Source organism: Fulvia fulva, chromosome 1, assembly GCF_020509005.1.
Source record: "Fulvia fulva chromosome 1, complete sequence".
Taxonomy (NCBI): Eukaryota; Fungi; Ascomycota; class Dothideomycetes; order Mycosphaerellales; family Mycosphaerellaceae; genus Fulvia; species Fulvia fulva.
Window position 1 is genome coordinate 9,096 of NC_063012.1, and position 16,056 is coordinate 25,151.

Sequence of the window (16,056 nt, forward strand, 5' to 3'; positions counted from 1 at the left end):
ATTCGGAGGGTTTTTACGACTTATTATATATCCTCGCCCTTACCTTCCTCGGTCGCGCCGTCGTCGTCGTAGTCGACTACCGCTATAGTAACGCCGTTCTCGTCTTAGCTCTCGTCGTCGTTTAGAAGGTCGTATAAGTTAAACTTACTAGGTAGGTTAGTAACTAGGCGCTATAAGTTCTCGAGTCTCTACTATTGTTAGGGCGAGAGCCTAGCCTATAAGATATAAGGGTGAAAGCGAGAATATAGGTGCGAAGTATAGATGTAAAAGGGTATAGTATGATTGCTATACAAAACAAAAGACGAAGAAAGTAAGAGAGGCCTAGGGAAGGCCAGATATTTATACGCGACTGTTAGGGCGAGAGCCTAGCCTATAAGATATAAGGGTAAGAGCGAGAATGTAGGTACGAAGTGTAGATATAAAAGGGTATAGTATAATTACTACATAAAACAAAAGACGAAGAAAGCAAGAGAGGCCTAGGGAAGGCTAGATATTTATACGCGACCCTCGCGAGTACGTGTCCCCGTATCAATAGGGCTAACCCGTGTAAAGCCGCGCTTAGTAGCTTTGCTTAAAACCTTATTCTAACCTGCCCTACGTTCCGAGTCTTCTACGTGCTTCTTCTAGGGTCTAGCGTAGTCGCGGGTGCTCGCGGGAGTGCCGTAAGTCACATAGTCACGAGCCGAAGTGAATCTATTAAGGCTTAGTAGAGGGGTGAATTTAGAGGGCTAGGTCCCGTAGTGAATGTTACGGGGCATATGATTCTTGGCGCTTATATACTAAGCTAGACTGTTACTTCTTAACGACTTCTGAGCACTCTAAGGCTCTTCTATCCCTACCTTCTATATACTCTATAGGGAGACTATAATAGTAGCCCCCCTAAACAAAGCTAAGTTCCTACGAAGCCGTAGTAGTTCTATATATCGAGGATGTTCAGCTTTAGTACTAGGCCTAGGCCTAATGTTATAGTCGATACACTATTCGTAAGCCCCGTCGAAGAGCTTAGATTCGAAGAGCCTACCGATGTTGACTTCTAGGCCGTCTACGCGGGCGTAGTATTCTTCGATTACTTAACGATTAAAGATGATATATTAGATAGGTTCCTATAAGGTATCCTACTTAGGGCAACCTTACTATTCGACTTTATACTTGATCGGCGGTAGTCCTTTAACGTCGTTAGGCTCTACGCGGATTCCCCGGATCTTACGGACGGTATAGTCGTTAGAAGGTAGGTTAATAGGCTCGTCGACTTCTACTTTATCGGGAGGACCTAGTATGTCTTAGTTTTAGTTCGGGAATAGGTCCTTAGCCGACGGCCGAAGGCGTACGGGATAGAAGACGTCGTGGATCTTTATGTTCGTAGGAAGAGCTAGACGGTAGGCGTATAAACTAATACGCTCGGTGATCTTAAAAGGACCTAGGTTCTTCTAGTTCAGCTTCTTAGAGGGGCGGTCCGTCCTGATATTCTTAGAGTTAAGGTAGACTATATCGCCTACTTAGTAGTCGGGAGCTAGCTAGCGACGACGATTAGCTTGATCCTCGTAGATTGCTTATGCGTATACTATCTCGTCGTGAACTTCTTTATAGATCGGTAAGAGTATAGTAGCGAACTCGTCTACTACTTGCTCGTTTACGTCTTCGGTAGGCGGGAGAGGTTCTTCTAGTTCTATACCTATACGAGGGTAGTAACCTCTCGTAGTATAGAAGGGAGAGTAGCTAGTAGTCTCCGAGTCCTAGTTACGAGTAGCGAACTCTACCGTAGGGATATACTAAGGCCAATCCTTCTAGTAGTAGTCGACGAAGTAACGAAGGACCTGCTCGAGGATAGCGTTCGTAATTTCGGTCTAGCCGTCGGTCTATAGCTAAAAACTGGTCGAGAGGTTATACTTAATGCCTAGGATAGTATATAGACGCTTCTAGAAGTACGAGATAAACTAGGTGCCTCTGTTAGAGGTGATGCTATCCGGGAGGCCTTAAAAGCGCTAGACGAATTCGTAGAACAAGCGAGTAGTCTCCTTTACGGTCATACTCTAGTACGGGATTATGTACCGGTCCTTAGAGTAACGGTCTACGATTACTAGAAGGGCCTTTACTTTTACGCCGCTAAAGGTCTTGCCGTAAGGAAGATCGGTAATAAAGTCTATAGTGATGTGCTTCTACGGACGATTAGGAGCCGGGAGAGGGTATAAGAGACCGTAGGGACGGTAGCGGTTAGCTTTAGCTCTTCGGTAAGTAGCGTAGTTTAGTACGTAGCGGCGGACGTCCTTCTAGGAATACGGCTACTAGTAACACCTAGCGAGGAGCTTATAGGTCTTAGCTACGCCTAGGTGACCCCTAGAGGCGGAGTCGTAGATGATTTGAAGAATCTCAGCTCGGATATTAGAGCCTTCGGGCTACGGTACGTAAAGCTTCTTACGGAAGTAGACGACACCTTCCTAGAGCTCGTACTCGGATAGCGAGAAGCCCGGGAATGTCCTCGCGCTAGATTTAAGGGCCTGAACTAACTCTTAGGCGTCTATGTCGGCATCGTACGCTGTTCGTACTCGTACTATAATGCCTTCGGGCTGCTCCTTATTATTAAACCCCTTAAAGTCTAATTCGGATAAGCCGTCGGTCGTTACTAAGCCCTCTTTATCGTCGTTTAAGTCCTTAGCGTCCGAGGCGTATTTATTAGGCTCGGATTCATCGTCACTCTCGTTAAGGTAGGTAGGAGCGAGCACGAGAGTAGTAAAGGAAGCGGCGAGCGTAGGCTAGCCGTTCGATAGGTACTCTCGAAGCTCGGAAGAGAGGTTGTGCTCTTTGATAACTTATTGCTCTACGATTTGCCGGCCCCCTCTTCGATTAACTAGAGAGTCACTAGGGCGGCGGGTAAGGGCGTCGGCTATCGAGTTGGCCTTACCGGGCGTATACGAGATTACGAAGTTGAACCGGGAGAGGAACTCGCTCTAGCGGGCCTAGCGACGATTAAGTAGCTTGCTCTTTATAAAGTAGACGAGGTTCTTATAGTCGGAGCTTACTTAGACGGGTATAGTAGAGCCTTCGAGCTCGGGGCGCTACTCTTCGAAAGCTTTAACGATAGCGAGAAGCTCCTTGTCGTAGATCTCGTAGTTATACTCCGTAGCGGTCATCTTCTTAGAGAGGAAGGCGATAGGTAACTAGGGGGATTTAGGCGAGCGGCGTTATAGTAGGACACCGCCTACTACGCCGTCGGATACGTCGGTCTCTATACGGGTCTCTAGTTCGAAATCGAAGTGCTATAGAAGCGGGTTCTTAACAAACTTCGCTTTAAGCAAGTCAAAAGCCTCCTAGCATTCGTCGGTCTAGGCGAACTTCTCACCCTTACGCGTGAGCTTCGTTAAAGGGCGTACTACGCCCGAAAATGCGTAGATAAAGCGGCGATAGAAGTTAGTAAAGCCTAGGAAACCCTAGACCTCTTTGACGTTCGTAGGAGCATCCTATTCGACGATAGCGTCGATCTTCTCTTAGTCTATCTTAATGCCGTCTACGGTAATAATCAAACTAAGGAACTTGACTTCGGTCTTCTTAAACTCGTACTTATCGATGTCGAGCTACAAGCCGGCGTCTACGAGCTTCTAAAGGACCTTATAGACGTGCTCGCGGTACTCCTCCTTAGTCTCGCTATAGACTAGGATGTCGTCGATATAGGCAGTATAGAACTAATCGAGGAACTCCTAAAGGATGTCGTTAATAAAGTTCTAGAAGGTACTAGGCCCGTTACAAACGCCGAAGGGCATAACGAGCGACTCGAATAGCCCGTAGCGAGTACGGAAGGCTATAAGATACTCGTATCCTTCTACTATTCGTAACTTGTTGAACGTAGCGATGACATCGAGCTTAGTGAAGTACTTGGCCTTAGAGAGGCGCTCGAGCGTCTCCTAAATCAACGGTATTAGGTAGCGGTTCTTCTTTATAATAGCGTTTAAGCCTCGGTAGTCTACGTAGAAGCGTAGACTACCGCCGGGCTTCTTAACGAATATAACGGGACTGCTAGCGCTAGAACGGCTCGCTCGAATAAACCCCTTCTTTAGGTTCTCTTCGAGGTATCTCTTAAGGACGATAAGCTCTTCTCGGGATATAGAATATAACGGTCCGAACGGTATCTCTATACCTTCTTCTAGCTTAATCTTATGGTCGTAAGGGCGATAAGGAGGTAGCTCGTCTACGGCTTTAGTATCGAATACGTAGAGGATGTAGTGTGCCTAAGGAGGGACCTTCGTAGTAGGGTCGGTAGGTATACGCTTCTTATCGAGCTTCTCGAGGGCGATGTCGATATCGCGGAGAGAGGCGGCGAAGACTTAAGCTTTAGGCTACTTAGTAGTAGTAGTAAAGGTAGCGGCGTTTACCTAGAAGATCTTAGTATACTTAGGACCGCGCTAAGGCGGCGGAGAAGGCGGAGGTGCCGGAGGAACTTCTAGAGGGAAGCTAACAGTAAGTGAAGTCTAGTCGATAATAGGTCGGTATCGTCTAAACTAGGGGAGGCCGAGGATAAACTTCTAATACGGTAGGGACGTAAGGAAGCTAGTGATCGACATACGCTTGCCTCCGAGGGTGATTGACGTATGTATAACATAAGTAATCTTACTAGTAGTAGTCTCCGTGCCGTTAAAGAGTTTAAGGGTACGAGGGTACTTCAGTTCCTAGGGTTCGAGGTTAAGAGAGGTCGCGAGTTTATAGTCTATAAAAGACTCGCCTAGTACGCTAGTATCTATAAGAGTGAGATTAGAAGAAGAGAGTTTCTTTGAGCCGACATTTACATTCGTAACGAACGGTTTATAAGCGTAGTCCTTACCCGTCTCGTCGTATAGGTCTAGCTATACTATATTGATCCTTAACTTCTTTCCTCTCTTTACTTTCGGTAAACGTTATTCTTAGTCTTTATCGCGTCGATAAGGAAGACCTAGGCTTTTTCCTACTTAGCGGGAGTAGTAGGAGCAGGCTCGATAGCGCCGATAGCGCCGCGAACCGGGTTGCGGGCGTTACGGGTAGCGAGCTACGGACAGTTAGCTACGATATAGCCTAGACCGCCGTAGTAGGTATAGAGTCCGGCCTAGCGACGGCGAAGCTTCTCTTCGGGAGTAAGCTTACCGTTAACGAGGCCCTAGACTCGAGGGACGGCGGTACTAGCGCTAAGATCTATAGCGTCACCTATAGAGACGGGAGGGAGAGCCGTAGGAGCGGCGGCGCCTAGTAGAGTAGCGAAGTAGCTTCCGGGACTACGAGGCTAACGACCTTAAGAACGGGAAGCGAGGAGAGAGGCGGTATGTTTTATATTAGAGTCGAGGCGCTAGTAGGTCTCGACGAGCTTACGGAAGCTTATAGTACCGACGTCCTTGTCCTCGAGGGCTCGAAGAAGCTCTACTAATAAACCACGGCGGAGAGTGCTCTTCTTAGTCTCTTCGTTATAGCCGGTAAACCCGATATCGCGGTTAAAGGCCGCGAGGTACTCGGCGAAGCTCTTATTCTTCTAGAGGAGGTTATAGATAGCGTTCTAGGCGGTAGCTCTACGGTCTAGATTACTAAAGGTAGTACGGAGGTCCTATATTAAGGTAAGGACGTCCGGGCAGCCGATAGTCTACGTAGCGTTATCGATATAGTGTTATACCTAAGCCGCGGCGTCTCCCCGAAGGAGGGAGAAGACGTACGTAACTTTGTCCTTCTCTTACGGAAAGTGGTCGGTATTAGCTAATAGCTTAATAGTGAGCTATATCTTAAATGCCTTAAACTTGCTCTTATTACCGTCGAGCTCGTCTAGGTCGTTAACCTTCTTAGAGAAGTACTAGCGGCGGTTATTATCGGCGTACGGGGCGAGGTTCTAGAAGGTGTTTATAATACCTTGAAGGTATATTACTTAGTTGTTTGCTTGCTCGACCTACTAGGCGGTCTCGCGGAAAGAGGAGACGGTACGGTTAATAAGAGCGTAGGCGGTGTCGGGGTTAGCGTTTGCCTAGGTACCGAAGGTAGCGGCGTTCGAGAAGGGGATGTTAGTCCACTTACTAAAGTGGAATAGAGTGCCTTAGTTGTCGAGGTTAACACTTCTATCGGTAGCGTGGTCACCTATAAGGATGACTCGAGTAGTTAACGGTTTGTTAGTCTTTTGTAATATCAGGGCGAGAGCCTAGCCTATAAGATATAAGGGTAAAAGCGAGAATATAGGTACGAAGTATAGATATAAAAGGGTATAGTATAATTACTATATAAAACAAAAGACGAAGAAAGCAAGAGAGGCCTAGGGAAGGCTAGATATTTATACGCGACCCTCGCGAGTGCGTGTCCCCGTATCAATAGGGCTAACCCGTATAAAGCCGCGCTTAGTAGCTTTGCTCAAAACCTTATTCTAACCTGCCCTACGTTCCGAGTCTTCTACGTACTTCTTCTAGGGTCTAGCGTAGTCGCGGGTGCTCGCGGGAGTGCCGTAAGTCACATAGTCACGAGCCGAAGTGAATCTGTTAAGGCTTAGTAGAGGGGTGAATTTAGAGGGCTAGGTCCCGTAGTGAATGTTACGGGGCATATGATTCTTAGCGCTTACACACTAAGCTAGACTGTCACTTCTTAACGACTTCTGAGCACTCTAAGGCTCTTCTGTCCCCACCTTCTGTACACTCTATAGGGAGACTATAATAGCGACCCTCGCGAGTGCGTGTCCCCGCATTAATAGGGCTAACCCGTACGAAGCCGCGCTTAGTAGCTTTGCTTAAAACCTTATTCTAACCTGCCCTACGTTCCGAGTCTTCTACGTACTTCTTCTAGGGTCTAGCGTAGTCGCGGGTGCTCGCGGGAGTGCCGTGAGTCATATAGTTACGAGCCGAAGTGAATCTATTAAGGTTTAGTAGAGGGGTAAATTTAGAGGGCTAGGTCCCGTAGTAAATGTTACGGGGCATATAATTCTTAGCGCTTATACACTAAGCTAGACTGTTACTTCTTAACGACTTCTAAGCACTCTAAGGCTCTTCTGTCCCCACCTTCTATATATACTATAGGGAGACTATAACAGTAGCCCCCCCGAACAAAGCTAAGTTCCTACGAAGCCGTAGTAGTTCTATATATCGAGGATGTTCAGCTTTAGTACTAGGCCTAGGCCTAATGTTATAGTCGATACACTATTCGTAAGCCCCGTCGAAGAGCTTAGATTCGAAGAGCCTTGTTAAGATGTAGCATCTCAAAGGGAGTCAACAATTAGGAAGTGATCTGGCAGCCTGAGGCATCCACAATGACTCAGCTTGTAGGGAGATACCTTCTCTCCCCTTTAGCTTAGATAGACATCCAACATAATCAACATATTGGTTCCTGATATATTGCTGCATGCTCGTGCTATTAGTCAGTTGAAGATTGATCTCTTACTCCACTCCGCTGCCATCCACCCGTACCTGTTTCAACAGGTTATGAGCCCGGGTTTGTGCAGGAATAAGAGCAACCTATATCAGTACAGGTTACTTGTATCCCTTGCTATCGTAGCAGAAAACATCTGGGAATCAGAAGTCTACCCCGTCTATCCTATCAAGGAGCTTAGTTCGATACTAAGTGATAGGTAACCCAGACAAGGACTCTGTGCGGCTTACTCAAAGCCAATACCTTGAAGATACTCTGTAGGCAGAACTGCATCGAGATACTATCAAGAAGGACTTCAAGTAAGTCATTTGAAGCTCTGCTAGGAGAGACAGACCTGTGTCCTAGCCCCGAGACCTCACACCGCTCCGTCTTTACTTTACCAAGCAGGCCTTGGTATCCACACCTACGAACTTTCCCATTCTACACCAGAAGCCTCAGCAGGATCTGAGCCACCACCTTGGAACATACACACCTTGTTTCATTACATCCAATTTATTATGGATTCATACCAAGAGAAGACAGAGGAGAAGGGAGGCAAAATCCCAATTCTTGGGAGGGACAATTGGAAGAGATGGTTCAACCTTCAGAGATACAAGATGGAGAGCCAATCAGCATTCTTTGCAATTGATGACCTAATGGAAGTGTCTTTTGACAACATCAAGGGCAAGACTCTGAAACTCCAAGAAGAGGCTACAACCAAAGAGATCCTCAATACGCCAACATGGACAAGACACAATGCAGTATGCAACTTCAGTATCCTTAGTAGGATCACAGAAGAAGATGAATTTGAGCTTGAGGGCTCATGTGAATCTGGAAGAGCTGCTGAGAAGTGGGTGTATCTCTGGAACAAGTATAGCCAGGTGCTACCAACCCATGCACATGAGCTCACAAAGCAATTTGTGACCTTTGAGATGAGTGAAGAGTTCACCATCAGATCTGCATGGACACACCTGGTTTCTCTTGGAAAAAGGATTGCTGATGTTGACCCAGAGGGTCAGCATTACAGGAAAGCTGATGTGAGGATGACCCAGCTCTTAAGCTCACTGCCACCTGACTACCATGTAGCCAGGGATACTATCATGGCTCAGCCAAAGATGGATCATGAAAGGACCTTAAAGATCCTTGAAGCTCAAGAAGCCAGGTTGGATCCCTCTAAGGCTGAGTATGGCATGGCAGCCACCTGGGTCAAGCCCTCAGGTCTAGCAAGACCACTCTCCTGCCTTCTCTGTGAGAAGGATCATCTGATCAAGGACTGCCCTAGTTTGCCTGAGGCAAGAAAGGTCCTTAGATCTCATTCCCAACCACCATCTTCCCAGAATACAACACATGTCAAGAAGAAGAGAACTCCACCACCCACTTCAAGGAGGACACCAAGAGAGAAGTCCTCTATGGAAGAACTTAAGAAAATGGTGAAGAAACTCAGCTCTGACATGCTGTCACTCCAGAAGAACCAGGCCCAGTCTTATACCTCTAAAGCAAAGAAGACTGGAAAAGGTTTCTCCGCCCAAGAGTCACCATGCAGCTCATCCCCAGAGACAATGTCTGATGATGATGAGTATGATGAAGTGGCTCACTCAACTGCAGAAGTCCAAGGCAAGTTCCCCTCGTCAGAGTGGTTACTTGACTCCTGTGCTTCATCCCATATGACTGACCAAAGCTGCCTCTTTAGATCTATGACTCCCTTGACAAGGAAGAAATGGATCAAAGTGGGAGGTGGGTTTTTATTGGCCACTCATATTGGGAATGCAGAGATGAGTGGGAGAGCTGGCAGAAAAGTTGTTTTGGAAGATGTCCTGCTTGTACCCAAGCTAGGAGTGAACCTGGTTTCATGGAACCAGTTTAGCAAGCAGTTTGGTGTGCAACCTCCATCATTTTCTCTTGTTTCCCCCTCTGGTGAGACTGTTGTCCAGACAAAGCTCCTTGGGGGGGTTCCATTCATTGATGAGATTTCTCCTCTCCTACAAGAACGGGCACATTACTCATCATGTGCACCACCAATGGAGAATGCCTTTGTGACTGCTCAATCAGAGACCGACCTGAAGCAGTGGGAGCTTTGGCATAGAAGATTTGCACACTTTGGGAAGAATTTGCTCCAGAATCTTCACAAGGTAACAGACTTGAAAGAACCCATTCCTATCCCTAAGGATGGCTTTCACCAGTGCAGAGTATGCTCAATAGCAAAGATGAAGAAGTACAAAGGCAAAGTTACAGAGAGAAGACCTGAAAGACTTGCCCTTGTATCTATTGACATATGTGGCCCACTACCAATCTCAAGACTAGGATTCAAATACTGGCTTGAGATTGTTGACAACTTCTCTAGGAAGAAGTGGACCTTTCCTCTTAGGAAAAGAGAAGATGCTCCAGTGGCTCTCCAGAACTGGAAGATCAAAGCAGAGAGGAAATCATCAGCGCAGCTGAAAGCAGTAAGACTTGACAATGCAAAAGAACTTATTGCATTAGTGAAGCAGTGGGAGAAGGATTTGGGGATTGGGCTCGAGCCGACTGAGGCATACAACTCTCTACAGAATGGACCAGTTGAGAGGTCAATACAAACCTCAGAGGACTCTATAAGGGCAATGCTTGAAGAGGCTAAAATGCCGGTTGAATTTTGGCCTGAAGCACTAGAGGCCCAAACTTATATGAGGAACAAACTGCCAAATGGCCCAGATTACGATGGGTTCAAGGTTTCACCAGATGAGGCTTTCGATGGTATCAAACCGACCATCAACCATTTGAAAGTTTGGGGATGCAAAGCTGTTGTCTATATGGACACAAGATCCCAACCTCAATGGGCAAGAAGTGACAAGCTAATGAATAGGGGTAAAGAAGCAGTGTTTATTGGGTATGTTGAAAACACAGCTAAAGCCTGGCTCTTTTGGGAACCAGACATGAGAGCTGTTAAACAACACACACATGCAGACTTCTTTGAGGACCAGCCTGGAGGTGATATGGGTCTCAATGTTCCAACATTGAATCTACCAAGCAGTGCACCAGCTAGGAAGCCCTTAGGAAGGCCGAGGAAGAACGTATCCTTAGGACAATCTACCTACCATTCAGGCGTCCATCAGAGCCCCCCCGAAATAGATCAGCCAATTGAGAGCCCTAAAGTCGCTCAGCCGAGAAAGCTGTTTGTGCAACTTCCCCAGCCTCCGGAGAACGTAGGGGAATTTCAGAAAATCGATCAGCCAATTGAGAGAAGCTCCCTAGATCCCCAGGAAATAGACGTTACTAGGTCACAAGTGACGGTCCCTAAATCATCCCTTGGAAAGAGAAAGGCTGACTATGATGTTGAGGGCTATGACATGAAACAGAAAGCCCCAAGATCCATGGTCCCTAAGCCCGAACTAACCACTGAAGTGGGAGAAGCAATGGACCTCTCAGAGAACCTTGCTGCTTTTCACCAAGCTTTCTTTGCAGCCATGCAATCAGTGGACAGTTCAATACCATGGGATAGCGAATTCCTGGAAGAAGTTGAGGAAATGGCCTTTGCAGCAACTGTAGAAGCCATTGCATACAAGCAAGAGGTCCCAATTCCAAAATCCTACAAGGATGCTGTGAATGACAAGAAATGGGGACATCTTTGGAAGGAAGCAATCCAAAAGGAACTAGATGCTCTACAGAGTAACAACACCTGGGAAAATTCTGTTCCACCAAAAGGAGCAAATCTGGTTACATCAAGATGGGTCTTTGATATTAAGAGAAGCATTAGTGGAGCTATTGAAAAGTTCAAGGCTAGACTAGTTGCAAGGGGCTTCTCACAGAAGTTTGGTGTTGACTTTATGGAGACATTTGCACCTACAGTAAGACAGGACACCCTTAGGGTGTTTATGGCTATTGTGTGTAAGAAGGATCTTCATCTTCACCAAGTGGATGTGAACAATGCATTCACAGAAAGCACCCTCCATGAAGACATCTTCATGTTACCACCACCAGGAGTTGAGCTTCCACCAAACATGGTGTTCAAAATCCTCAAAAGCTTGTATGGACTTAAGCAAGCAGCTAGAGATTGGAATCAACTCTGTGTGTCAAAGCTCAGAGAGATTGGATTCACACAGTCAGAAGTGGATCCATGCCTACTTATCCATAAGAAGAGGGAGATCATAATCCTTATACATGTGGATGACATTCCAATTGCTGCACCAAAGTTGACAGATGTTCTCTGGTTCAAAAGAGAACTTGGCAAGATCTTCAAGATCAAAGATCTAGGTGAACCTGAAAAGATCCTTGGCATGAGAGTCACAAGGGACAGGAAGAGAGGAATCCTGAAACTTGACCAAGGACACTTTGTTAGGGACAGCCTAGCCAAGATGGGAATGAACCATGAGAAGGCAGCACCTACACACTCACCCATGGACAGCTATGAGGCCCTCAAACCTTCAAGCCACATGGATGAGAGGTGTGACAAGGCAGAGTACCAGAGTATTAATGGTACTTGGATGTGGCCAGCAACAATCACAAGGCCAGACATTGCTTTTGCCCTAGGAAGGATGAGCTCATTTGTGAGTGACCCATCCACCTACCACATGAAGGCTTTGAAGAAGATCACTAGGTACCTAAGATCATACCCTGATCTAGGACTTCAGTTCTCAAAGTCTGGAAAAGGACACCTTATTGGATACTGTGATTCTGATTATGCAATGGACAAAGCAGACAGAGTCTCAATCCTTGGGTATGTCTTCTTCCTCTGTGGGGCACCAGTTTCTTGGATGAGCAAGAAGCAAAAGTCTGTAGCAACATCCACAATGGAGGCTGAATACATGGCTATGAATGCATGTGCGAAGCAGTCCCAATTCCTAGCTTCACTGCTGAGGGAAATGGATTGTCCAGAGTTAGTGGGAGACTGTTCCCATCAACCAAGAATCACTGGAAACCAGGAGACTGTATCAAATTTGAGACCAGTCCAATTAAGAGGTGACAATCAAGCTGCCCTCACCCTAGTGAAAGATGCACATGTTCATGACAAGTCGAAGCACATTGACATTGCCTATAACGCTGTTAGGAAACTTTGGTGGAGGAGGCTTATTGCTGTTGAGTACACCCCAACCTCTGAGATGGTTGCAGACGGGTTTACAAAACCAAAGACTGGTCCACACTTCCAGAGGTTTGTAAGCCAGCTGAACCTGTCATAAAAAGGTCCAAGTACTATTGACAGGAAGTGAGCAGACTGTAACCTCCCATACGAGATGAGTGGGAGTGTTAAGATGTAGCATCTCAAAGGGAGTCAACAATCAGGAAGTGATCTGGCAGCCTGAGGCATCCACAATGACTCAGCTTGTAGGGAGATACCTTCTCTCCCCTTTAGCTTAGATAGACATCCAACATAATCAACATATTGGTTCCTGATATATTGCTGCATGCTCGTGCTATTAGTCAGTTGAAGATTGATCTCTTACTCCACTCCGCTGCCATCCACCCGTACCTGTTTCAACAAGCCTATCGATATTAACTTCTAGGCCGTCTACGCGGGCGTAGTATTCTTCGATTGCTTGACGATTAAAGATGATATGTTAGATAGGTTCCTATAAGGTATCCTACTTAGGGCAACCTTGCTATTCGACTTTATACTTGATCGGCGGTAGTCCTTTAACGTCGTTAGGCTCTACGCGGATTCCCCGGATCTTACGGACGGTATAGTCGTTAGAAGGTAGGTTAATAGGCTCGTCGACTTCTACTTTATCGGGAGGACCTAGTATGTCTTAGTTTTGGTTCGGGAATAGGTCCTTAGCCGACGGCCGAAGGCGTACGGGATAGAAGACGTCGTAGATCTTTATGTTCGTAGGAAGAGCTAGCCGGTAGGCGTATAAACTAATACGCTCGGTAATCTTAAAAGGACCTAGGTTCTTCTAGTTCAGCTTCTTAGAGGGGCGGTCCGTCTTAATGTTCTTAGAGTTAAGGTAGACTATATCGCCTACTTAGTAGTCGGGAGCTAGCTAGCGACGACGATTAGCTTGATCCTCGTAGATTGCTTATACGTATACTATCTCGTCGTAAACTTCTTTATAGATCTATAAGAGCATAGTAGCGAACTCGTCTACTACTTACTCGTTTACGTCTTCGGTAGGCGGGAGAGGTTCTTCTAGTTCTATACCTATACGAGGGTAGTAACCTCTCGTAGTATAGAAGGGAGAGTAGCTAGTAGTCTCCGAGTCCTAGTTACGAGTAGCGAACTCTACCGTAGGGATATGCTAAGGCCAATCCTTCTAGTAGTAGTCGACGAAGTAACGAAGGACCTACTCGAGGATAGCGTTCGTAATTTCGGTCTAGCCGTCGGTCTATAGCTAAAAACTAGTCGAGAGGTTATGCTTGATGCCTAGGATAGTATATAGACGCTTCTAGAAGTACGAGATGAACTGGGTGCCTCTATTAGAGGTGATACTATCCGGGAGGCCTTAAAAGCGCTAGACGAATTCGTAGAATAAGCGAGTAGTCTCCTTTACGGTTATACTCTAGTACGGGATTATATACCGGTCCTTAGAGTAACGGTCCACGATCACTAGAAGGGCCTTTACTTTCACGCCGCTAAAGGTCTTGCCGTAAGGAAGATCGGTAATAAAGTCTATAGTAATGTACTTCTACGGACGATTAGGAGCCGGGAGAGGGTATAAGAGACCGTAGAGACGGTAGCGGTTAGCTTTAGCTCTTCGGTAAGTAGCGTAGTTCAGTACGTAGCGGCGGACGTCCTTCTAGGAATACGGCCACTAGTAATACCTAGCGAGGAGCTTATAGGTCTTACCTACGCCTAGGTAACCCCTAGAGGCGGAGTCGTAGATAATTTGAAGAATCTTAGCTCGGATATTAGAGCCTTCGGGCTACGGTACGTAAAGCTTCTTACGGAAGTAGACGACACCTTCCTAGAGCTCGTACTCGGATAGCGAGAAGCCCGGGAATGTCCTCGCGCTAGATTTAAGGGCCTGAACTAACTCTTAGGCGTCTATATTGGCATCGTACGCTGTTCGTACTTGTACTATAATACCTTCGGGCTGCTCCTTATTATCAAACCCCTTAAAGTCTGATTCGGATAAGCCGTCGGTCGTTACTAAGCCCTCTTTATCGTCGTTTAAGTCCTTAGCGTCCGAGGCGTATTTGTTAGGCTCGGATTTATCGTTACTCTCGTTAAGGTAGGTAGGAGCGAGCACGAGAGTAGCAAAGGAAGCGGCGAGCGTAGGCTAGCCGTTCGATAGGTACTCTCGAAGCTCGGAAGAGAGGTTGTGCTCTTTAATAACTTATTGCTCTACGATTTGCCGGCCCCCTCTTCGATCAACTAGAGAGTTACTAGGGCGGCGGGTAAGGGCGTCGGCTATCGAGTTGGCCTTACCGGGCGTATACGAGATCACGAAGTTGAACCGGGAGAGGAACTCGCTCTAGCGGGCCTAGCGACGATTAAGTAGCTTGCTCTTTATAAAGTAGACGAGGTTCTTATAGTCGGAGCTTACTTGGACGGGTATAGTAGAGCCTTCGAGCTCGGGGCGCTACTCTTCGAAAGCTTTAACGATAGCGAGAAGCTCCTTGTCGTAGATCTCGTAGTTATACTCCGTAGCGGTCATCTTCTTAGAGAGGAAGGCGATAGGTAACTAGGGGGATTTAGGCGAGCGGCGTTATAGTAGGACACCGCCTACTACGCCGTCGGATACGTCGGTCTCTATACGGGTCTCTAGTTCGAAATCGAAGTGCTATAGAAGCGGGTTCTTAACAAACTTCGCTTTAAGCAAGTCAAAAGCCTCCTAGCATTCGTCGGTCTAGGCGAACTTCTCACCCTTACGCGTGAGCTTCGTTAAAGGGCGTACTACGCCCGAAAATGCGTAGATAAAGCGGCGATAGAAGTTAGTAAAGCCTAGGAAACCCTAGACCTCTTTGACGTTCGTAGGAGCATCCTATTCGACGATAGCGTCGATCTTCTCTTAGTCTATCTTGATGCCGTCTACGGTAATAATCAAACTAAGGAACTTGACTTCGGTCTTCTTAAACTCGTACTTATCGATGTCGAGCTACAAGCCGGCGTCTACGAGCTTCTAAAGGACCTTATAGACGTGCTCGCGGTACTCCTCCTTAGTCTCGCTATAGACTAGGATGTCGTCGATATAGGCAGTATAGAACTAATCGAGGAACTCCTAAAGGATGTCGTTAATAAAGTTCTAGAAGGTACTAGGCCCGTTACAAACGCCGAAGGGCATAACGAGCGACTCGAATAGCCCGTAGCGAGTACGGAAGGCTATAAGATACTCGTATCCTTCTACTATTCGTAACTTATTGAACGTAGCGATGACATCGAGCTTAGTGAAGTACTTGGCCTTAGAGAGGCGCTCGAGCGTCTCCTAAATCAACGGTATTAGGTAGCGGTTCTTCTTTATAATAGCGTTTAAGCCTCGGTAGTCTACGTAGAAGCGTAGACTACCGCCGGGCTTCTTAACGAATATAACGGGACTGCTAGCGCTAGAACGGCTCGCTCGAATAAACCCCTTCTTTAGGTTCTCTTCGAGGTATCTCTTAAGGACGATAAGCTCTTCTCGGGATATAGAATATAACGGTCCGAACGGTGTCTCTATACCTTCTTCTAGCTTAATCTTGTGGTCGTAAGGGCGATAAGGAGGTAGCTCGTCTACGGCTTTAGTATCGAATACGTAGAGGATATAGTGTGCCTAAGGAGGGACCTTCGTAGTAGGGTCGGTAGGTATACGCTTCTTATCGAGCTTCTCGAGGGCGATGTCGATA